General features: G+C 37.6%; 1 pseudogene; it reads right to left on the bottom strand.

Annotated features, from left to right (window-relative positions):
- The window catches only part of LOC103749436, a 4,269-nt pseudogene extending 2,806 nt beyond the window's left edge, over positions 1–1,463 (bottom strand).
- Between the last annotated feature and the right edge of the window lie 23,698 nt (positions 1,464–25,161).

Genomic DNA, 25,161 nt, shown 5'->3' with positions numbered 1-25,161 from the left:
TTATAGGGTTTATACTGAGTATAATATTCTACAATGATTTAATTGTAAACCTAAAAATGTACAGCCAATTTTGAAAGAGATACATCCTAGCTCAGAAAATTGTTATTGAATATGTCAATGCTGATGTAATGAAGTGCTTCTTCTAAGTATGTGGTTATTAAATAAATAATTAAAAAATATGGATAGTCTGGATAATATGTGCAAACTCCTTGAAGCTGATGGAAAAGGCTTTCAAGGACTCCCATGAGAACTTTGTAAAAGTCAACAACAGGCACACAAACATCAACGGAATTCTAGAAACTTCCACAGAGTCGAGATTGTTAGCTGGCCTTCAGGATTTTCCTTGTCCCCATTGTTGCTCAGCATCTGAGCTTATGGCCCCTTGGGCTTTTTTTCTGGGACATACAGAGAAAACCTGGGTGACATTACCACTTCAGAGCAAACAAAGATGAGAAGATGGAATCTCACCAAGGTGGGGTCATGAAAACCAATCCAGATGTATTAATAGCTATTCACACTGTTCTTCATCAGGGAGGACAGGAAGAAGCCTCAGCCCCACTGAGCACAGACAAAAGATGTCCTGATGGTCTTTTCTGGAGGGCAGCTGTGTGAAAAACAGAATACAAAGGAGACTTAAGCCTCAATGGATAATGGAAAGGTAGAGGTAGGCAAGAGGGTGTTATGTTGAAGGTGAAATCAGATACAATGATCCACAGAGAATGGAGCCCAACACTCCCACATGACCCCATGCACTTTCCACCTATGCCCCTCACCCCATTCTTCAGCACTCACTTCTGCATCAAACCAACATTGTGGTATCTGAAACTAGGCATAGCAGTAGGAGCCATAAGCCCGGGAACCTGCAGGGCAGTGGATGCGTGGAGAGGGCATGTTCTTCAGGGAGTCTTCACCTGGCGTAGAATGAGATGATATAGAGTGGGATGGGGTGAAATGAAGAGGGGCATTAGATAGGTAGGTCAAAATGGGATGTTTTATACCAACAAATGTAGTAAACGGAGCAGTATCACATTTCATTTTTTACTTCCTTCCTGCTCAGCAGACCATGACTTCTTTACCCATAGGGTGAATGGCTTAAACTTAGTCCTCCCTTCTTTTTGTCCTCTCCTACAATTCATTACTAACCTTCACACTTTCCCTATCCCACCTACCAACATAAAATTCCCTAAGAAAATGAGAAACTCTCTTATTACACCGATGATGAACCACTGTGGTACTTTCAATCACCAGGATGATAGAAGAGTTGTAGGCAGCTTTCCTGTGTGGCATACACCTCAGCATAACTACATGAGACAGTCAGGGACTTTCTCTGCTTTTTGGCTCTAAGCACTCACAGGGAATCTAGTGCCAGAGGCATAGAACTTACCTTGTACCTGAGATAGGAGCAACAGGCAGGAGAGCAGCATCCAGAACATGTTGGTGAGAGCCATGTGATGCAGTGTCATGTCTGTGAGAGGCAAACAATCAGTCACTCAAGGGAGTCTTGTCAGGGAGGACAGGCAGGGAGGGCATTCCTTCCCCTTCTTTGCCTAGCTCTGTGGGGATACACTAATCTTTGTTGTATTTCTCTCCTTCTGTGGTCATGGAATTAAACAGAGGATCTATATTCTTCCCTTCTCCGGAGCTCTAAAGGGCAGTCTGCTGAGTCTCAGAGTCCTGTGCTCCGTGAGAACACGGACTTTCCTATACCGTTTCCTATAATGGGAACTGAACCTCCACAAAGTTGTTATGTCCTTTCAGCTCCCATTTACCTGTCTTGCAGAGATCAGACATGGTTTTTCAGGACAGAAATGACTGAGCTTTTATAAAAGAATCTGAGGGCAGGGCATTGGAGTGAATGAATAACTGGAATGCCTAGGCAGGTTAGAGGCAGTGGACAGTGCTTGGCTTGGATTCAAGGAGATTCTTCCTGGCAAAAGACTGGGACTTGCCCCAAGTATTGTCCTTTCCTGTAAGGAGGCCAGTGTTGTCCTCAGGTATGGATGAAGTTGAAACTTTACTCACTCTCTTCCAGATATCCTGTTCTGGGAAACTTAAGGGAATTGCAGCATCTTTGGGTTACAAATTATACTGTCACACAGTTGTGAAAACATTACCTGTGTAGTTAGAGAAAATTAATTGAAGTTAGTTAAGGAAAATACGTATAAGACATAGTAGTATATTTTGAAACACCTTGAAAAATCCCACTTTCCGCAATTCTTTATTCCTGTCTGGAAGCTTTAAAACAATTTTATAAGTAAAACATGTTTCACTTATAAATGGTAGGTATATATTAATTGATTGAAATGAAGGATTTATACTGGGAAGAAACAATGACTTGGATATGCCAATTATACTTTTCAGCAATATGTAAAGTAAGTTTGTAAATCAATATACTTGCAAAGAACTTAAGAAAAACTAACTGAACAGCTGTACTCTGCATTCACTTCTTTGAGGAAGAGTTAGTTCATTCCATTTCTGGGCTGAAAATTTAGTGCCTTGGGTGACCAACTTTGGATTGTGAACACACTCTTTTAGAAGTTCTATGTAAGTCTGGTCTTCCTTTTATACTCACTTTTATTTACTGTTTTCACTCTGCTGACATTTATACTCAGAATGCCAAAGAAATAGTTGGGTAAATGGTTTAGTGACAGCATTACTTAAGTCATGTCATCAGCCTGTGTCCTTCAATCCCACATACTTGTAAACAGAGAAAAATCATTATCAGCCAGGCCTAGTGGTACAGGTTTGTAATCCCAGCTACTCAGAAGGCTGAGACAGGAAGATTGCAAGTTTGAGGCCTGCCTGGGCTAGCAAATGAATTCAAACCCAATCTGGGCAACTTAACATGATCCTGTTTCAAAATAAACAGTAAAGAGAGGTCTGGAGGTTTAAGTCAGTGGTAGAGCATTTGTTTCCACGGCAATGCCTTAGCTTCTACCCCCAGTAGCATATGCATACAAAAGGACACGATCACTTTGAAATTATCTTGAACTTGATTAAGTAGTAAATTTGTTAATTGAACTAAATATCAACCCTTCTTTACGTATGCTTTCATTGTCTATATGACTTGATACTGTCTGTGAAGTAGAGTATGTTGATTGATTTCTCAAAAAAGAAAGTGACTAACACTGTTGTCACTCACTGTCTTGTGTTAAAGATACTTTGACTTTCATTTGAAAAACAAGTTGACAAGCTAGTTTTTACACTTTGAGTACTTTATTAACACATTGAAATAATGATTAATACAAATTAGTAATAAATATTTTTAAATGTCATCATATAACTGTTAATAATATACAAGTGAAAACCAATTTAGGATCTTCAATCATATTTGATAATATAAGAGATCTCTGATGTCAGAACAGTTTAAGAACTGCTGTTTAGTATATAGCAACTTCTTTGAGAAATGAGAATTGGAAATATTTTTTTTCAGAGTAATAATATATTGCCCATTTTCTCAGAAGTAGAACATCTGTCAATTCTCAAAGATTCATAACAAAAGAATTCCAGAACAATATGAATGATGGAAAGAAGCAAAGCATGAAGATTTAGGGTACTCATATCTCAACTAAGTGGACTTTTTTGTCTATAAACACAGACACAGAAGAATTGAGTGTTAAGGAAAGTTGAAATTAAAAGTGGCTTTAAAGTAAACACATCTTGTCTATTTCTTTATGGACTACAAATATGAGTTTTTTGAAGAAGATAGTTGATTTTAGAATTTTAGTAAAATTTTATCCTTTTTTTAAAAAAAAGGTGGCATAAATTCATAATCTTCTGTTTTCTACTGCTGTGAATTCCCTCCTTCACTTATTTTATTTTTACTTGAGGCTTATATTTTTAAAGAGAATATTTTTCTTTATTGCCTTGGTGATGTGGCAGTGGTTTAAGTCCATGGGATGTATTTATTAGTTTTATTTGTTTTCTTTTCTTTTTTGATTTTAAAAATAATTTACTGAGAATTTCACAGGTGCATATAAGGTGTTTTGATCAAATCTATGCCCACTCCCACCCTTCCAGGTCCTTGTATACCTCCCCATCACTTTTTTCTAATAACTTCATATACTCTTTCTTCTTCTTTGATTTATTTTTTTAATGGTGCTTTTGGCTACTCTAATATTCCCCCTCTGAAGAAGTAACCCTAAAATCTTTTAAGGATTAGATAAAAGCTCCCAAATATTTTCATTATTTTTGGCCTTTGGAATGGAGTATGTTGCTAAGAGGCCCAAGAACATTGTGAGTTTTAGCCAAGAAACTGTCTACTTTTCTTTGGGGCCCTTTTATGCTAACCGCCTAGCCAAAGAATTGGAAACATTTTAAGTCAAAATACAAGGATCCAACCTCCAGAAGGTGGGAAACCCTTTGGCACAAAAGGCTCTACTTCTCTAGCCAATGAATATAAAGAAACTAAACAATAGAGAAGTCTGAACATATGAGAGATACATTCATCAAGCACATCAGTGGAACATTGTTGAACACTGATTTAAACAAGCCAAAAAGGAAATATTAATTATGTGACACATGCAAATGCATTCCTGTCATCCTTTATTGCATGACTGCCCTTCATTTTACTTATTTTGTGCTAAAATCACCCCAAATACTGTTACTATTATTCCTTTAAACAAACATTATATTTAAGCTTGATTAAAAACTGGAAAAAAATTTATCCTTCCTTCATTCTTTTCAAAACCTTTTCTTTATATAGGTGTGTTACGGAACCTCTATTATTTCCTTCACTGTTAACATTTTTGCCTGAACACATCTGTTGGAAATCAATTCTTCCAGAATTTTTCTGTCACAGGAAGTCTTTATTTCTCCTTTGAAGAAAACACTGCAGTCAATAAAATCTAGTTTGCTTTTGTTGTTTCTGCCAACACATTCAACACTTCATTCCATCCAGTTTTCCTCTTGAAAAGTCTGGTCTACTTTATTGTACTAATTCCATATTAAGTAAGCTGGTCTCACAATCTACAGCTCTTTTCAAGATTTTTCTCTCTGTTGTTAGCAATCTGTAGGCTGAATATAATATATCTGGGTTGAGGTTTTTCATTAATCCTATTTGGTTTTCACTAAGCTTCCAGGATCTCGTTTATGTACTCTGTCATTCATTTGGGGAAATGCATACTCATCTTCAAACTTTTCTTTTACTCTGTTCTTGTTTCTTCTCCTTGTAGTATACTTATCCTTAAGATTTGTCTTTATAATCATCTCGTGATCTTTGAATATTCTGTTACATGTTTTTATTCCATTATCTCTTTGTGTTTTTATGTTAGAGGACCTTTTTTTTTTTTTTGGTCTTTTTGAGACAGGGTCTCCCTTTAGCCCTAGCTGGCCTGGATTCGCTATGGAGACCAGGCTAGCTCAAACTCACAGAGATCTGCCTGCCTCTGCCTCTGCCTCCCAAGTGCTGGGATTAAAGTCCTGTGCCACCATGCCCGGCCCTAGAGGACCTTTACATTAAAGAATCAAAGCCACTGATTCTTCATAGGGCATGTTGACTTAAGAGCCAGTCAGTCATTTATACTGTTATTTCCAATTTTTTCATAGTTTGCATTGCTCTGCCTACACTGACTATTATTTTCTTGAGCGCACCTATTTTTTTTCTTTTATTGCCTTTAACCAAATGAAGCATACCTGGCTGCTTGTCTCCTCCCATTACCAGAAGCAGTAGGGATTATTTTTGGTTTGTCATCACCAGTACCTGATAGGTCCCTAGGAAAAAAAAAACTTTTAAAGTTTTTGGGACTCTTCAGGAATATAGATTTCAGGAGTTTCTCACTCTAAATAATAATCCACACTCAAAATTCAGAAATTTCTAATATTAGTATTAAGTATTCTTGGAGCTCTAGAGACTGTTGATCCATAAGTAGAAATTTAAAGGGTTGATGTTTCTGCATATATCAGGAAAGGGATTTGCCCTCCTGCCTCAATTCTCAAAAAAAAAAAAAAAATTTTGTTGGTTTAAAGTATTTTAAGATTTTTTTTGTTGAAACAGGGAAGTAGCAATGTCAAAGACTCTTTGTATTGACACAAACTAGAAGTTTGAGTATTCTCTTTTCTCTGTATTTCATAATAAGCCCATTTCAAGTTGTATTGTAACTGAAAGAAGAAAATGACTTTTCACAAAGACCAAGAAATGGAGCAGGAGGAGTGGAAAACAGGTAGTTCCTATTTCTCACCTGAGCTTTGTGACAGGCTCTCTCTGCTGCCTGAGGCAGTCAAAGTAAGTGTTCCTCTCTCAGCTGAAGTAATTTATCACATCAGCATTCCTCCAGTCGCATCTTTCTCCATTGGGTACTTAGCTCTCTGGAGATGCAGCCGTGGGAAAACAATGATGATTAAATTTTACATTCGTGATACGTTTCGCTAGAAAACTGAATTTCTCTCCACTCTCATAGATCTGGGAATATTACTTGTGGACCCTGAAGCTCAAAGAGATTTGTAGGACCCCATGTGAGAACTACGTAACAATGACAATAGGCACATGAGCTCAATTTGAAGACGAGGCTTTTTCTAGAGCTCATCTCTTTAGCTGGCTTTGAGGACATATCTTTACTGCAAGCGTTACCTAGCATCCGACGTCATGTTCTGAGGTTCTCCTTAGGGAGGCACAGAGAGTGTGTCTAGGAATAAATAAAACTTGAGAGGAGACAGAGAAGATGGAATTGCATCAGCTTGGGGTTACGTAGCCCAATCCAAGTGTATTGGAAGTTGATCACACCGTTTTTCAAGAGGGGACAAGAAGGAAGCCTCAGCTCCACTGAGCACAGAAACTAGGTATCCCAAGAACCACTTTTGACAGATCAGCTCTTTAAGAGAGAGAATGAGAAAGACTGAAACCTCACTAGCGAATGGCAAGAAAGATTTGTATGAGTCAAAAAAAAAAGCACGAAAAACAGTGTATTCATTCTGATTCCCGTGAAACAACAGAAACTGGAAACCTCTTCCTCTGTGACTGACTGGTATCTCTCTGTTGCCCTCTCTCCCATACCCTACTACTTCTCATATGTATTCACATGTGCATCAAACCAGGATTTTAGTGTCCTAAACAAGGAATAGCAATGAGAGCCATAGGTCTAGTAGCCCTTGGGACAGGTGATTTATGGTGCTTTCTTCTGGGATCATTAACATGGGGTGCAAAAAGATAAGAACAGGGTTGGAGTGTAATAGAGAATTGTGATTAGATGGGGATGAGAATTTAGAAGATGTTTATGGAGCTTGTCTTTAGGGATTTAGTCCAGAATCCTGACTGTCTCTCACATTTTTTCTCTCAAGTACTTTTGCTCATTAAATAGACCTACTTTATGAGAAGACATTTCTTTTTATTTTCCCCTTCCCTCTTCTATTACCCATAAACCCCATCATTCCGGGGCTGAGTTCTTACACTGACCTCTCTGTCCTTTCTATTCCACACTATGTCTCTTCAACCCACCAACTTAAACTGGATGTTTCTAACAAAATGGGAAAACCTCATATTCCACTGATGATGGGCCACTGGAATACATCTCACCCCTAGTGATCTGGAGGAAGGCAGGATGATGGAGAACAGCAGGCATTTTCCAGCACGGAGTGTTGCTTGTCATTACTGTGACACTTAGGAGTCTTCCTCTGTTTCTTGGTTCTGAGCACTCACAGAAAACCCTGTGGTAGAGGCCGCAAAACCATACCTATCACCTGAGATAGAAGCATGGGCATGAGGTATGAGAGCAACATCTAGGAAATGCTGGGGAGAGCCATGGGAGGTAGCATCCTGTCTGTGAGAGCGGACAGGGAGAAGACATTCAGAGAGCTCACTGTTTCTTGCCTATTTCTTGTGTTTAATCTCCTTGCTTTTATTCCTTAGTTCCTTTTTATATTCCTAGCAAAACTGGGGTATCTACACTCTCTGTTTTCATTGAGAGCTCTCATATTAGTTTTGTTGGATATGAATGTCCGTGTTTTCTGAAAATAAGGATATACCTGTATCTCTCCTCTATTATATGAGCTTTTGCCAAGGTTCTCATCCTTTTTTTAACCTCCTACCTACCTGTCAACTGTGACATCGAAGTTTGTAGCATCAGACAACAGGAATTTCCAAGAGGATCTAAGGAAGGGGCACTGATGTATACAACAGGAACTCATATGATAGCCAGGGCCATGGGCAGGTCTCAACTCTGCTTCAGAGAAATCCTTACCAAGTGAGAATTTCTTGGCAAATCCTTGAAATTATCAGAAATGCTTCCTCCTTCCAGTTAGCATGGCAGCTTTTTCTTCAGGTTCACATGAGGTTTTTTTCTTTGTCTCCTCCTTGTAGTGTGTCTGTGCTATCATGTCTTGTATTATATGTTCAAAAAATTCATACCCAAAGATAATTCTTCTGGAATTACTCAAGAACTTACATTTTAAAAATAACTTGTTATTTTTAAACTAATGTGAAATAATGGGTTTCATAAGATGTTTATACATTTTTAACTTCTTCATACTTCTCTCCTACTGTCCTGCCTGTCTTTTCTCTTCTGCCATACTCTCACAGATCCCATTCCTCTACCCAAATAGTTCCTCTTCTGACTTCATGCTATATGTGTGTGTAACTAAATCCAGATTGCCCAATGAGAGGATTTATTATTTTTGTTTTTCCTCCATTACCCTCTTTATTCCCCTCTCTACTTTTAAAATCACATAGATCGATATAGACAGATAGATAAATGATAGGCAGATAGGTGATAGCTAGATAGATGATAGGAAATAGATTCTACATAAGACAGAAAACATACAATGTTTATGTCTTTAAGTTTGGTTTATTTCACTTAATAGATGATTTTCAGTTCAGTGTCTCGAAAATGACACATTCATTCTTCAATAATGTACTTAGTAGAAAACAAATGTATATTCTTACAATTTTATCTAAAAATGTTAAATAAATTCTGGATCATGAGCCAAGATGAGCATATGATTAGAAGCAGTACCAATAGATTATATTATAGAAGGAATGACACTGAGAAGAGGCAGGGTGATTCAGGTTTGTTGTTTGACCCCTGTTGTTGATGCTACTGTTGTTTGAACTAAAATTTTCTAACAATTCGGTAGTGAAGATTATATAGATAGATGAATGAACTTGGTCTGCCTGACTTGTGAAGAGGGAACATTTCTAATAGGTAATGGGAAAGTGGTTGGAAAGGGAGGCAGTGAGGGAACTCAACACTTAGGAGGTTCTACAGTGAAATGATACAGATGGAAAGAGTAATGAATAGAAATTAAAGAAAGGTCAAAGCAAGCACTGCATAAAATCCTCAACACAACCCTGTGTTTCTTATAAAGCATACCTCTACTTCTGCAACATGCACTGCTCCAGGGTGACTCATGAGCTCTCTTAAAGATGGCTATAGATTAAAACTATTTCCATTTCAACTTTGTTGGGTGTTCAAGTTCATGTAGATGTTCTGAGAAAAGTGTATTTATTAATACTTGCTTTTGAGTTGACAATTTTGCACCACAGAGAAATATACTGTTGATCCATACACTGCTCAGGCTCCTTTAGGCTAGTACAAGAAAAAGTTACACTGGGAATTTCTACAGAATATGACCCTCACAACATTATTGTTACTGACATTTTGTGAACAGACAGGGATTTGTAGTGAGATTATGGCATTAAACTCATAACATATGTACTCAAGTCTTAGAAGTCCATAGACCTTCTTCAAGTAAACTATTATAAATACAGCCACAAAATTATTTTGCTAACAGAATAAATGCAATTTTTACAAAACTTGAAACAGAAAACATTAGTATCATGAGCTTAGTAAACACTTAGAAGACATTTTTAAAGTTTTTAATTTTCTGAAGGTAGACTGGGGAAAATTTGGGAGGAGTTGGAGGGGAAATAATGGGTGTGTACAAACATATTTCATTGTTTATATGTATGAAACACGCAGAAAATAAAAATTACTTTTGAAGCTGAAGAGATGGCTCAGCAGCTAAGAGTGGGTACTATTCTTGCAGAGGACACTAGTTTGTTTCCCAGCAACCACATGGGGCAGCTCACAAGTACCTGTAACTCCAACTCTAAGGAATCCAACACTCTCTTCTAGCCTTCATGGGCACTTGCACACATGTGGCATTCACACACATACAGACAGATAAATAAAAATAATAAAAATAAATCAACAAATTCTCACATATATAATAGTTCAGATTTTTAGATCAAAAGAATAATTTTAAAAAGAATAAATAATAGCAATGACAAACCAAGAAAGAAGTACATTTCCCACCCTTGAAAAATTCAGTATCCCAGAGTAAAGAAACAGTTTATATTAAAAGACTCTGAAGAAGAGATGTGGTGAGAGTTTACTCAATAAGTGCTTGTCTTACAGGCATAAAGACTTGAGTTTGATCACCAGAGCCCCATTTAAAAAATAAAACCCAGGTGTGAGGATATGGCTCAGTGGTTAAAAGCACTGGCTTTTCTTGCAGAGGACCCAGGTTTGATTCCCAGTACCCACGTGGCAGCTGAAAACTATTTCTACAGTTCCAGTGGCTCCAACGTCCTCTTCTGATCCCCATGTGCATTGCATGACATGAGTGCACCTACCTACATGCAAGCAATACACTCATACCAAAATTTTTTTAAAATAATAAATAAAATATTTAAAACAATAAATAAAGCTGGGCTGGTGGTGTGTGCTTATAATTCCAATGATGGGGAAGTGGAGACAGGTGATACCTGTGGTTCACTGGCCAGCCAGCCTAACCTATATAATGAGATCCAGGCCAATGAAAACCTTACCTCAAAAGACAAGGTCAATGGTCAGATGGCATCTGAGGAACAATACCCAGGTTTGTCTTCTGGCCTCCGTGTGCATGAACACACATACACACACACACACACACACACACACACACACACACACACACCAAAAGAGTCTGAATAAATGTGAAAACAAAACCTAATAAGTAAACTTACTGGATCTTGTTTAATAAAATGTTGTCTGGAGGACAACTGAGAAACTATGACTATGCAGTATACTTGATTACACTGATTTTAATTTTTCTCTATTGTGATTTATATTCTAGAGGAGCAGGAATGGTGTTATGACTCAGTGGTTAGCATTACCTCCTGCCAGGCCTGACAACCTCAGTACATTCCCCAGGACCCCCACAGGGAGGGAATGCGCCCATGCCATGGCACACTCATACCCCCCAAAATAAAACCAAAATTTAAAAAATATATACACATATATATCTAAGTAGAAAATGTTCTTGTACTTTTCATCTAAATATTTAGAGTAAAATATGATATCATTCACCTTCAAATTATTCAAGGAAATATATATTGGACAGAGAAGGGTAGAGAAGAGAAATATAAAATGAATATTTTTTAAAGTATTTTATTTATTATTTTTATTTTATGTGTATGAGTGTATTGCCTGCATGTATGTGAGTGCACCCGTGTTGTGCAATGCTGCAGGGTCAGAAGAGGGCTTTGGATTCCCCTGGAACTGGAGTTAAGGACGGTTCGTAGCCACCATGTGGGTGCTGGGAATTGAACCCCGATCCTCTGCCAGAGCAGTCAGTGCTCTTAAACACTGAGCCATCTCTCCAGTTCCCGATATGAATATTTTAAGGTATTAAAAATGGGGACTGGAGAGATAGTGCAGTGGTGAAGAATACTGACTGTTCTTGCAGAAGACCCCGGTTCGAAACCCAGCACCCACATGGCAGCTAACAACTGTCCTTATCTCCATTTCCAGGGGATCTGACAGTCTCTTCTATCCTCTGCAGGCATTCCAGGACACGGGTGCACTTACCTATATACAGGTAATACATGCGTACACATAAAATAAAAATAATAAATAAAATATTTAAAAAGATATTAAAAATGATTCACCTGTGTAGAACAAAGTAATTACAATTTGGTAAGTTCTTGGAAGGATAAGTGTATTATGATTTTTAAGACCATGAAAAGAGAAGCATAAAAACTAGACTTTGCAGAGAGGAAAAGTTGATTCTGACTTCAGAGGCCACTGATTTTTCTATTTGGAACTAAGAATCAGTGATTAGTAGGAGAAGCCAAACTAACCACTATCAGGTAAAGAGCGCTTGAAAAAAATGCATCAATTTCAAATATACTTTTTTTCCAGGAAACTGAACAATTTTTCTAAGATTTTTTTCTAAGATTTGTCTAAGTAACATTTCTGAAGATGTGTGTTACATAAATAAAGAGGTAAGTTTTAGAGACTCCTAACTAAAATAATTTCCATCCCCTCAAATAATATTCAAATCTAATTGATACTTACAAACAAGAAATGTAAAATTCAGGTCCAACATCCCTGAGTGAACCTAAGGTTTAGAGTTAGTATGTAACCCCTAGAGTGACATATAGGTGCTGGTCTACAAACCGTGTATAAAGCCAAATGCTATTTTCAAGTTGAATATCTTGAACATATCTCTGAGTCAAGATTTAGCCAAGTTCAAGGTAGAGGTCTAATAGCAGGTCTAAAATCTAGAACAATTCTATTTAAAAGGTCCTGGTTTAGAAACTACAATGAGGTAGGTGTATGAGGTCAAAACACTGTTCTAAGTCCAGGTTTATATCTTTGTTTAGGATTGATGTCTATGTTCAAGTTCCATGTCCAAAGTTATTTTCAAATGAAGAACTAAAGCATGATGAAGGACTAAATTAATGTACAGAAAAATATGGGTGGGAGATTTAGGTTTCATGCCCAGTTCTAATGTCCCATTCGAGTCATAAATGCAGGTCAAGGTACAAGGTCAAGGCCTGAAAAAAGGCCTAGTTTGGGGAAAAGATCCCTTTTTAATTAATATTTCAGTTTAAAAATTAAAAGATGTGAATTCCAATTCCAATTTACAGTACAGGAATACAGTCCATATCCATAGTTCAGATTGAATGTATGTGTCTTTGGTCAGTTTGAGGTTCATGACTTAGGCCTGAGTCCAATATCCAGGTCTAGTTTCATGTCTTATTTTAGTTTTAAGTTCCATGTAAGGTTCTAAGTTGTTCTTTCTTCTTATGTCCCGTGACATCTTCCTTGTAATATCAGTAAATTGCTGTAAATTTTGTCCACCTTTTTCCTCCTCTCTCCAATCTAACTTATGTGAAGTACCCAAGATTTATCATCTGTTTATCCTACTAAATTTTTTAATTTCTCTCTCTCTTTTTTTGTAATTTGCTGATTATTGTAGGAAACCAGGATGCCAGGGCCTAGGGTGAGGTGAGCCTAAAACTTATAGGTCCAGGCTTCATTCTCTGCTAAAGGGAGGGGCACTGAAAATAGTGGCTCTGATAATCCCTGTCTTACAGAACACTGCTAGGCTGGCAGGAGGAAGCAGCCTGGTCATAAAAGTGCAGGCTCCTTGCTCTGTGAGAAAGCATCTTGGTCAACAACCCTTAACTCATCTCCTTGTCCTGAACAAATAGCTCAGCTATCCCTGGCTAAGAGATTAGGCCCAGGAGGGCTTCTGGTGCCATGGTCATGATTTGTGATGAAGGGGAACTTAGGGGGAAAAAAAAAACACTGTGGCCAATAAATTACTGGCAGGTACTGGTAACCTTGAGTAAAATTTAAGCATTCTTCTGGCCCCAACTAACAGACTAAATGTCCTGTTTCTTTGTACCCTAAATCTTTGCATGTGACTGCCATATCCCACGTGACTGCTAGTTCCTTGGGATGTATAGAAACCATCTGAATTTTAAAATAAATTGTCCTGTTGGGAAGACACAGGTCCCAGAGCTTATAACTCTGTCACCGATCAGACCCTCTTCCCCGAAGCCAGCAGGTCCCCTGCTAAGCAAAGCAAGCCTGAGTCCCAACAGATTATCAGCCATATTTTTGCCGTTTTTTCTTTCTTGCATCTTGGAATGTATGCTGATTCTCCAATATAAAGTTCAGAAAAATACATTCTTCTCAAATTCACTCCTTAGATATGGGGTGGGGGTTGTCTCTGTATTGCAATTGCTCATAGAGGACAGAAAATTGAACCTAAAATAAGATATCTCATCAAAGCAGGTCAGGTCACACTACCTGTGCACAGAGACTCATTGATGAAGTGAGGAAGATCTCTGTGACAGGCAGACCCATAGGTTGTGAGCAGATATTACATAGCTTCAAGAACTTAGTACATAGTAAATCCTAATCTCTTGGACCTATATCTTATTGTTAACCATGATCTCTCTGCTATGTTCATCCATCTGGCTATTGGATATATGAACATAAATATTAGAAAATCTTATTTTATATCCTTCCTGCTAATCCATGTAGGATATAGAAGACTTAACTAGGAGATAAGTAGATTATTCATTTTGTCACAAATAAGATGTTGCAGTCAGAAATTGAATTCATAACATGCATAAATAATCAAACAAAGTTCTTTTAGGATAATGAGTTTAAAAATGAGACAATAGAACATTATTGTTTTATAAAATGAAACCAAGTATAAAACATTTAATAAGATAAAGATACTCTTAGGGCAAAGCCTACAGCACACATTAGAATTTATACTCAAAATATACCTACTACATAGTGATTTTCTAGAAACTGATTTGAAAAGAGCAGTAATTCAACAACAACAACAAAATTTCAGGAAATACAAACTGAGGGCTCACAATAAAGGAAATACATTCTTTTAAACATAGAAATATCATAATCAACTTATCATATTTGTTATTATATATATGGTAATACATAATAAAAATTGCAAATTAAAACATACTGGGTCTTATGTAATTCTGTGCTTTTGGTTCAATTTTCTAGAAATCTGAAACACTATAAAATCGCCTATTAATTCACATAAAATTATGTTTAATCTATCAAATTGACAAAGCTCTAGAGATCTAATTACAAATAGTGTGAGCATGACCATAAGGAAATAGAATTCTTACACATGAAAGGAGGAAAAATAAATTGGTGTTACACCTCCTTCTCTGTAGGCTAATTCAATCATATTTGTCAAAAGTAATAATGTATGCTCCTTTTGCCCTAGAATTTGTTACCATATTTTTTTCTGAAAATGTGATTATATGCATCCAAAATTAATTACACTGAAGGTCATTCATTGCAAGATTATTAAGTAATGGAAGAAGAATGGAAATATGCTAAATACCAAAGAAGAAAAGTAAATACAGTGTAACCTTCAGTCAGTGAAATATACATCTACACCCTCTGAATCAGATATGTCATTATTTGGAATATTTATATTAAAAGGTAATGTAACAGCATATTGCATGGTGCTCTGAGGAGGAATTGAGCCAGATACTCCTTATAAGTTGCATCAACATTATATAGTAATGTAGTTTATAAAAGTATTAAGTGATATATGTTAAAACTATAAGTGTCTGTGTTCTGATTGGTGGTTTGTTAGTTCAGTTAAGACTGGGTGAGATAGCATTGCTGATGTAGGGAGAATGAGGAAACTCGAAGATATCCATTCTTTAATTCCTCAAAACTATAAGTGCTCGGGTTATATGTTATTACATTTGTTTACATCATTGGGGTAATTATAAGAGGAACTTTATAGATACAATTAACATAATGGAAACTGATAAAGAGAATTACCCTGTAGTTTCTGGATTGGCCCAAACTAATTAATTACATAAGTGATTAAAATTAGATTAAGATGCCTGGGTTAAAAAAGAAGGCAGAAGCCGGGCATGGTGGTGCACACCTGTAGTCCCAGCACTTGGGAGGCAGAGGCAGGCGAATCTCTGAGTTCAAGGCCAGCCTGGTCTACATAGTGAGTTCCAGGACAGCTGGAGCTACAGGGAGACTCTGCTTAAAAAAAAAAAAAAAGGCAGAAGAGGTAAGAATGAGAGATGTGGCAGAAGAAAAAGACAGAGAAAGATTTGATGTATTCTTTCTGCTTAAAACTTGGAAGGTACAAAACAGAATGCAAGGCACCTTAAGAAACTAAGAGAGGCTGACAGCCAGCAAGGCAACTGAGCTTGCATACAAAGGATTTCACGAGTCCTGCAAACTCTAGGGTGGAACGATGCTTCTACGATGCAGCTGGCTCAAGGAAGACCCTGATTTTATAAAAACCTTTTAAAAAACACATATATACATATTATATATACATATATACATACATTATTAATTATATACACACATTATTAATTATAAGTTATATATGTATACATATATATATACATATATACATCCACACACTATACCTATTCTTCTGTTCAGGAACAGTAATCTATTTTTAATCATTTATGCAATTAATCAGACTTGGCCTATCCAGAAACTACATGATAATGCTCCTTATCCTTCATCAATTAATGAAATTCCTTTTGTCATTTAACCATAATTAAATATGTCATGTAACCTCAGAACTCATAGTTTTGAAAAATTAGGAGTTTCCTTATTTTTCTTTGAGGTTCCTTATTTTTCCTAGCCAAAGATGTTGTCTCACCCTGTCAATCTCAACTAGCTGACCAGAAGTGAAGACACATATGGTTTTTAGCATATATCAGTTAATGGGCTTTTCCAAATATATTTCTGCATAATATTGATATACTTAATAAAGAAAAGCTAATTCCTATCCTTCTAAGAATATCAAATTGATGATTGACAGATAGTAGATAGGATGGATAGATGGATAGATAGATAGATAATAGATGATAGATAGGTGATAGATAGATAGATGATAGATAGATAGGTGATAGATAGACAGATGATGGATAAATAGATGATAGTAGATCTGAGAAACCAAGAAATGCCCTTCCAGTAACTGAAAGGATAAAGACCATTGTTTCCTCTCCATTATGTGGATTTCCTTGACAGCCTGGGCTCCAGGAGATGAGCAGCCTCATGGTCACTCAACACTTTCCTCTCTGTGTCTCCCTTGGCTATATATCACGTTGCAAAGTATAAGGAAATATAAGGTTACCTACTCTACTCATACATAAAGCCAAACAACATTATGACTGTGAAAATGACTCACTGATGTCTGGCCTCAAGTCAATGTTCAATAAAAGCTTGTACCCATCCTTTCCAATCAATATCATAAATCTGACTTCCTGTGCACAAAGTACCATCATAATCGATGGTTATGTTTCAAAGACAAAACAGTCAATATGCTGGGCAAGTCTTCTGGTCCATTTCTTGTAAGTCACGCATAGAATTTATGAGTCTTGTAACTTATCATCTCTCCAAGAAAGTATTGATTTATTTTAAACCACTCAGTCAGCATCTGTGATTACTCTTTCAAAATGAAACCAATATCCAAGCAATGAAATCATTTCTGCCTTTACGTTTGTGAGAGAGCAGCAATTCTCATTATAGCACCTCACTATCTGCAAGCTTCCAGCTATGAAGTATTCTATGATTTTCAGCCTTGATATTTAAGAAACATGTCAACAACTCTTTTATCTAAAATTGTTTTGAAAAAATGTTCACCCAAGATTCCCATCTCCTTGTTTCAGTTACACACTAATTTTAATACTGTAGTAAAGGAACTTTAGAAAATCTAATTAATATTACTAATTGACTGGTTTTAAAATAGGTATATTATCTTGGACTATCTGAGTGGATCAAGGGTATCCACATGAGCCTTTAAACTCTGAAGACAAAGACAAAGCCAGTCAGTGAGATATGGCAGAAGAGAGGAGAGGTGATATAGAAGGCAAAGTCATAGACATTTAAGCAGGAAGAATATACCCATTATTTCTGACATTGAAAACAGAGGAAGAAGAACATTAGCTATGGGATGTGGCTATCCTTTAGAATCTAAACTCAAAGACACAACTGATAAAGCAAACCAGCAGGGACATAATACCCTTGACCATGAAAAACTGAATTTCACCAGTTATCTGAATTAGCTTGACAGAAGATTCATCCTCAGAGCCCACAGAAAGAAATGTAACCTTGTAGGTATGTGGGTTTCTCGGCAAAAGAGACTAAAACTGAAGCATGCTATGCCTAGATTTCTCATATAAAAGATTACGAGATAATTAAAAGCCATCGAGTCACTAAATAAACAATTATTTGTCACTGTCATTCTGAAAAGGATGAATGAGGGTATACTAAGAGAAGATTGGACTAAATCAAGACCAACACCAATCAGAACAAACATTAAACCTTATAAGTTTGTGTCTAGCATCTAGGGTATGAAGTATGTAATTTATACATTTTTAATTCTTCTGCTCTGCTTTTTGCTTCCTGTAACAATGATTGTAAACTTGGTTAAAAGCATCCAGTAATATCCGTGCTACCTATCACCTGAATGCTATGCTGTCATGACATTTCTTCCACAAAACAAATTAATCCATTATTTATTAATTAAACCCCATTCAGGCCACAGACAGAATATAGCTAGATTCCTTGGCAGAATGTAATAGGAATGGTCTTGAACGGTTCAATTAGAAATAGAATCCATTTTTCCATCTAAACCTCACAAGCATCATTATTCCTCTCCATATTTCTACTGGCATTCTAATCCTTTCAACTCCCAACAAGATGGCCCTTGATGTCCGTTTCAAGCAACTGAGGACTTCTCTAGACCTCAGCTGTAAACTCTTCCAAATTCTTCCTACAATCTATTTTCCAAGGCCTCAGAACAACATGGTAAGATTTATCAAAGCAATGGTCTCATTTCTCTGCTACCAGTTTTCTGTGGTGGTTTCTTTCACATCTCTGTGACCAAATGAAAGAAAAGTTTATTTGGACTTGTGGTTTCGAGGAGCTGATGTCCATTGTACTGGGGAAGGCATGCAGAGTGTCTCCATCTTCAGGGACAGGAACTTGAAGCCATGGGTTGCTTCATTCAGGAAGCACTGAGAACAAGCAAAAATGAGGGGTGGGTATAACCTTAAAAGGTACTTAATGTATTCACCCAAGCAAAACCCCATCTCCTAAAAGTTCAGCAGTCTCCTAAAATACCTCCACTAGGGAATAAGTGCTTAAAATGTAAGCCTATGGGGGTACATTTCAGATTCATTTTATAACTTTATCCCAGACTTGGCCTTGAACTCACAATCTGCCTCCCTCAGCGTATCAAATCCTGTTATTACAAACGTACATCACCATATGTGGCACTCATTTTGTATTTCTATAATACCAAATGCAGTGACTATCACAAAATTTCAATCACTACAACTTGAATTGAGTTGATGACTTATTTTCCTCTGAATATTATATGAGCCAAAATTTTAAAAATAAAAATTTAAGGGATGGAGAGATGGCTTAGCAGTTAAGAGCACTGGCTGCTCTTGCAGAGGACCTGGGCTCAATTCCCAGCACCCACATGGTGGCTAACAACTATCTGTAACTCCAGTTCAAGGGGATCTGACTCCCTCTTCTGACCTCCACCAGCATTACATGACACAAGTGCACCTACCTACATGCAGGCAATGTCCTCATATACATAAAATAAAAACAATAAAATAAAATATTAAAAACGTAAATTTTTAGTTTATTCTTTGAGAATTTCATACATATACACCATATACTTAGCTTAATATGCCTACCATGTCACCTCTCCCAACTTCATGTCCTTTTCTTTTTTTAATTAGTGTTGTCAAAATGTAGGGCCATGCCCTAGAGCATAAGCAACCTACTAGGGACACATCCCTGAAGGAAATTGAAACTACCCACTTTAGCAGTCTTCAACTACTGGTAGCGCCTGGGTGAGGGGAAGGCTTCATGAGCCTCTCTCCCATTCATACTGGAATGCTGACTGGCTTGGTCTTGTGCAAGCAACCATAGCTGCTGTGGGGAGCTCACGTATACAATTACCCTGTCATGTCCAGAAGACATTGTTTCACAGTAATCCTCCCCAACATCAGGCTCTTGTAGTCTTTCTATTCCCTCTTCCATGATCCCTCTTCCATGATTTCCCTGAGGATTGTCCAATTAGGGTTGAGGATTACACAGTCACTTACTCGCTACACTTTGATCAATTGTGAGTCTCTACATTGACCATATCTCCTAAAAGCTATGCAGCCTCCCAAAATAGCACCATCCACTGAGAATCAAGCATACAAACTATGTGCCTGTGAGGGATATATCATATTCGAGCTGCAATAGTGTTCTCTAGAGAATATAAGTAAATTTTACAAAATTCATTTTCTATTTCCTTAGTTCTAGCATATATTCTTCATTTGATTTCTCTTCTGTTATCAGTATTCTTGGTTTATTTATTTATTGGTTGGTTGATTGATTTGTTGGGTGACACAACATATTTACAGATCCGAGACTGGGATACCTAAACTTTTTATTCATCTGTGTTTTTAAAAAGTTCTATTATTATTACCCTAGAAAAGGACTGGAGGATGCTCCTCAACTCTTCTCATTTCCCTGAGTACTTTCAACTTTCTGCTTAGTATCTGAGTTGGAAGACTGTGTGTTATTGATAAGCAATCTGTTATTTCTTGACTTGCTTGGGTGTAGGAGGTGGCAGAAGTAGATGGAATTAACTGATAAAAATGAGCAGCTGGCAGCTGCTAATTTTAATTTGGGTAAGCACTCTTTCCTCTTGCCAAATTGGAAACACCATCTGCTGGAGGCCTGCATGTGCTCCCTTGATTGTATGGGACTAACCAGAAGCTCATTCTTTCCTTTGTTTTGAGGAAAGAAAATTCTTTGGGGGAGAAATCATGGAACCATGAAATTTCTTCAGCTCACACCTTTGTGCTGCTGATTAACTTATCTTGATTCTGTAAACATGCAAAGCTCTTTTCAAATTCTCTGCTATGTTTTGTTCTTGTATCCTTTAGGATTTTTGAAAATGAAGGATCGCAAGTAGCTTTAGCAATAGAGTTTTATTTTGTTTGGGATTTTGTTTTTATTCATAAAAATTCACTTGTGGGTAAATTTTATGAAAGAATTAATTCCTACAAGTGACCCAAGATATCTACAAATCTGATCTTTCTATTTCATTGATAGTTGAATATTATTAAAGAAGGCTGATAGACACCAATATTTTATTACATTATTTTGTCTGATCTGTTACATGTTTAAAATTTTCAATGCAAAATTAAAATTATATCCCAACAGGGAACTCCCTGGGTATATCAGTCTTCCCTTATCTTTTACAAACGTTAAGTGTAGGGCCAGTGAGAGAACTCAACAGGTAAAGGTGATTACCATATTATTCTGGTGATGAGAGTTTGATTTCTGGAACTCATGTACAGTTGGAAGGAGAGAATCAACTCCAAAGTTGTCTTTTTACCTGCACAAATACACACTGTGCATATGTATCCACCCCCATACACACACATTAAATTTATAAAACTGGTTGTGGCCTTTTCCTACTTTTCATGTTATGCTCCATTCCTACCACTGTGCTGAATGTGGAAGATGTCCTACACACTGTGTTTGTTCAAGGTGATACACCTTGTCAGTATCATCAAGGTTGTCATGAAGATCTGTGAGAGGTTGACTAAAGATAGATTTTACTGTCTTCCTATGGGGAGACTGCACTGGGCTCCCGGGCATGGGGTGTGCTCACTCCCTGTGGATCCGCAGACTGCTCTGGGAAGCGGTGGCTCCGGGAGTGGCACGACGGGTCCGCAGACTTTCCCGGTTGCTGCTTCAGGTCCCGCGTCCCTGGTGCTGGCGACAGCTGGTGGCTGCGCAACTTCTCTGATGCTGAGAGCTTACTCTGCTACTGGAGCATTGTCCAGCCGGAATCCCGTCTCTATTCCACCCATGTACTCTTCCTCAGGATGCGAGGCTCCTGGCCACTGAGCCACGCAGGGAAGGAGTACAGAGATGGCGAAAGCTGGTGTCCGAGGGTCGGTAACGGAGGGTGCTGCCCTCCGGGGGAATCAGGTCGCCGGTACACAAGACTCAAGGCTCGGCTTAGTCTGTGCTTACAGCTTTATTCTCTCTGGGACCCAATCTCTGGGACCCAGTCTCTGACCCAAAATCCCAATATTAAGAGAAGGCTAAGATATTTTATACCATGGGGGTAGTGGAAAATCACACAGGAAGGCATGGTCTGCTTAGAGCCAGAGGCCATGTTTATGTCAGGGCATTTGTGGCGGCCACTTCAAAGGGAGAGTCAGGAAAGATGTCAGGAAGACATCTTGCTATGAAAGGAGCCCGCAGCACATAACCCGAGCTGCATGAGCTGTCCGGTGTGAAGGGACTTCCACTTTGCATAACAGAGGTCTCCAACATCTTCCATGCTTTGGTTCATTCGATAGAGTTGCTTTAGAGAAAGAGCTAATTGAACAAGCACCTTTCTTGCCAAAAATCTGTTGAGAGGAGCGTTTATCAATTTATTTGAGCAGAAGTATCAATATTGTTCTAAAAACAGAAACAGAACCTATAGTGAAATGAATAACTCCCCCCACAAATCACTGATAATTACATGTTTTTACAAGGACTGAGTCACAGAAATCTTCAATTTCTCATATTTGTTCTCTGTGAAAGTCCTAACACCTAACGCCTTTAATGAAGTTTTAAGTTTCTTCCTTTCTTCCTTTCTTTCTTTATTTCTTTTCTCCTCTCTCTCTCTCTCTCTCTCTCTCTCTCTCTTTTTCTTTTCTCCTCTCTCTCTCTCTCTCTCTCTCTCTCTCTCTCTCTCTCTCTCTCTCTCCCAGGCTAACCTTATATTCACCATCCTCCTTCCTCAGCTTCCTCATTGATAGTACTGCAGGCATGTGCCACCATATCCACCTGTACCTATTTCTGAAAACATAAGCTAAGAGTAACCTCACAATTTATAAGTGACACACATAAATATCCTTTCTTCAGTAGGGTCTTACATTATAAAGATCAATAGAAGATGATGTACCCCTGAAATAATATTTCATAAAAATACACAATGATTACACAATGATTAGAAGACGCTTCCTTAGTTCATAACTATGACAATATACATCTGTGATAACTGCAAAAAATCTGTCCTCTGTTATGGTTTGAATATGACATGTCTCCCAAGGCTTATGTTTTGAACATTTGTCTCCCAGCTGGTAGAGCTGTTCTGGAAAGTGTTGGCAACTTAAGCTGATAAAGCATAGTTGGAGGATGTAGGTCACTGGGAATATGTTCTCAGAGACTGCATCTTGTGCCAGAACCTTCTATCTCTCTTTCTTTGCTTCCTATCCATCATGTGAACACTTTCATGCCCTCCTCACCGCAAAAGACTTCAGTCTCTCAAATCATGAGCTAAATCCTCCTTTTGAGTTGTTTATTTCAGACATTCTGTCATAAAGATGAGAAAGCTAACTAATAGAATTGTTACCAAAAGTGCAATTGTTGGATTCGTTAATTCTGACAATGTGATCCTTAAACCTTTGGTAATAGTAAAGTTTAGAGAAGCAGCCTAGAGAAAGCATGGGATGCCCTAAACAAAATGTAATGGGCAGTTGTGGTGGGAACTTGCAAGACCAGGTTGCCAACGTATGAAAATTGATGTGAGGTTTCATATTGGAAATTCTATTTCACATTGTTATGGGGCTGACTGTGCTTCATTTAGGCAAACAGTTAGTCTATATTTTGTTTTCTTGAAATTGTAAGGGAAGCCTAGTTTTTTTAATGATAAATGACTTTCTACCACTAGGTTTTGTGCTTAACTGCTTTAAGCCAGCTTTACAGTGAAAATTGTGAGTGTAATCACAAAAAGGAAAATTTTTAAAACTTGCAAGTTAGTTCAAAAGGACTATCTAAATTTGTGACTAAAGAAGATGTAATTTATGAAGAGATTGGTGATTCTAAAAAGGAAGCCAGTATATTTATATTGGGACAACAGGAAATATGCATTGGGGCAATTCATTAATTGCTCTTACTCTACTCATCACAGACTCAGGGTTATAAAAGTAGAAGCTCATTTTCAAGTAGAGAGTACCCTTGGAACGCCCTCCTCACACAGAAGCATCTAGAAAGTTGTTTTTTTCTGAATTTATGTTGCTGTTCTTTTCACCCAGGTGCTCAGAATCTTTTGCAGTTTTAACACAAGAAGGGTGGGTTAATTGTCCAGCGGGTGGTAGACCTTGTCATCATACTGCCTTTTTTTTTTTTTTCAAATATACTGAAGGCAGGAGTCATAAAATCATGAAAGCTTCTACCTAGATTTCAGGAAAAAGCCTAGGAGTGGGGGCAAACAAAATATGGTAGATGAGTCTCTGAAGGCAGCCTCCGAGAAGTCAATGCATGAAGCTGTGAAAACAAAGCCAACGAAGATACAGGATGTTGAAGATACCAGGAATGTAGAAGCTTTGCCAGGAAAACTGCAGGTACTGAGTAGAACCAACCCAAGAGGAAAGTCATGCGGAACATAAACAAACAAACAAACAAAAAACCATAAACAGTAGCTATCCAAACTTCCTAGAGATCATGTCACAACACCCTTTGTCCTGAACGCAAACAAGAAGATGTTTCCTTGATGTTTCCTTGATATTTTCTTAATGATCCTGTGCAAATAATACATTTACTCTGTGTCGTTGTATCTTGGACGCATGGAGCTTGTTCTTATTTATTTTGTTTGTTGTTTATTTTGTTTTTTAATATTTTATTTATTATTTTTATTTTATGTGTATGCGTGTATTGCCTGCATGTATGTGAGTGCAATGCCGTGGAGGTCAGAAGAGGGCTTTCAGGTTCCCCTGAAACTGGAGTTAAGGATGGTTTGTAGCCACCATGTGGGTGCTGGGAATTGAACCCCGATCCCCTGCAAGAGCAATCAGTGCTCTTAACCACTAAGCCATCTCTCTAGCCCCTTGTTTGTTTGGTTTTTATTTTTTTTAATAGGGCTTAGTGCTGAGTTTGCCCTGAGTCTCAGAGGAACTGGTAACATTTGGGACTGTCTTGTATTCTCTCCCAATCACTCACTTGACCAGATGAGCTATACAGGGATAAATGACCTACACTACTGCAAATATTATGATTTTAGTGTTCTACTCTCCCTTCTTAAGCTTGGTATGCTCCTATGGTTTGTAACAATTCTTGGCTTGAAATCAGTCATGACAGTTATGCTAAAACTGAGAATTGCCAACCAAAAAATAGTGATCGATATATAGCATTGAATTTGATCGCTGACTTTGAGGTTTACACAATGGTAACCATTTTCAATAGTGAAGATAAACACTGATAGATAATTTGTTAGAATATTCTTGAGAAAAGTATAGTTGCAACTGTTTTGTCTAAAACAGATGGATTCTTCTCATTAGTGATAAAACACACCCTGTGAGAGCAACTGCAACTTCTTTAATATTGGGATTTT

The sequence above is a fragment of the Nannospalax galili genome, unplaced genomic scaffold (genome assembly GCF_000622305.1).
Source record: "Nannospalax galili isolate Female #2095 unplaced genomic scaffold, S.galili_v1.0 scaffold726, whole genome shotgun sequence".
NCBI lineage: Eukaryota > Metazoa > Chordata > Mammalia > Rodentia > Spalacidae > Nannospalax > Nannospalax galili.
The sequence above is the reverse complement of the archived record's forward strand: the minus strand, read 5'-3'. Positions and strand labels throughout refer to the sequence as shown.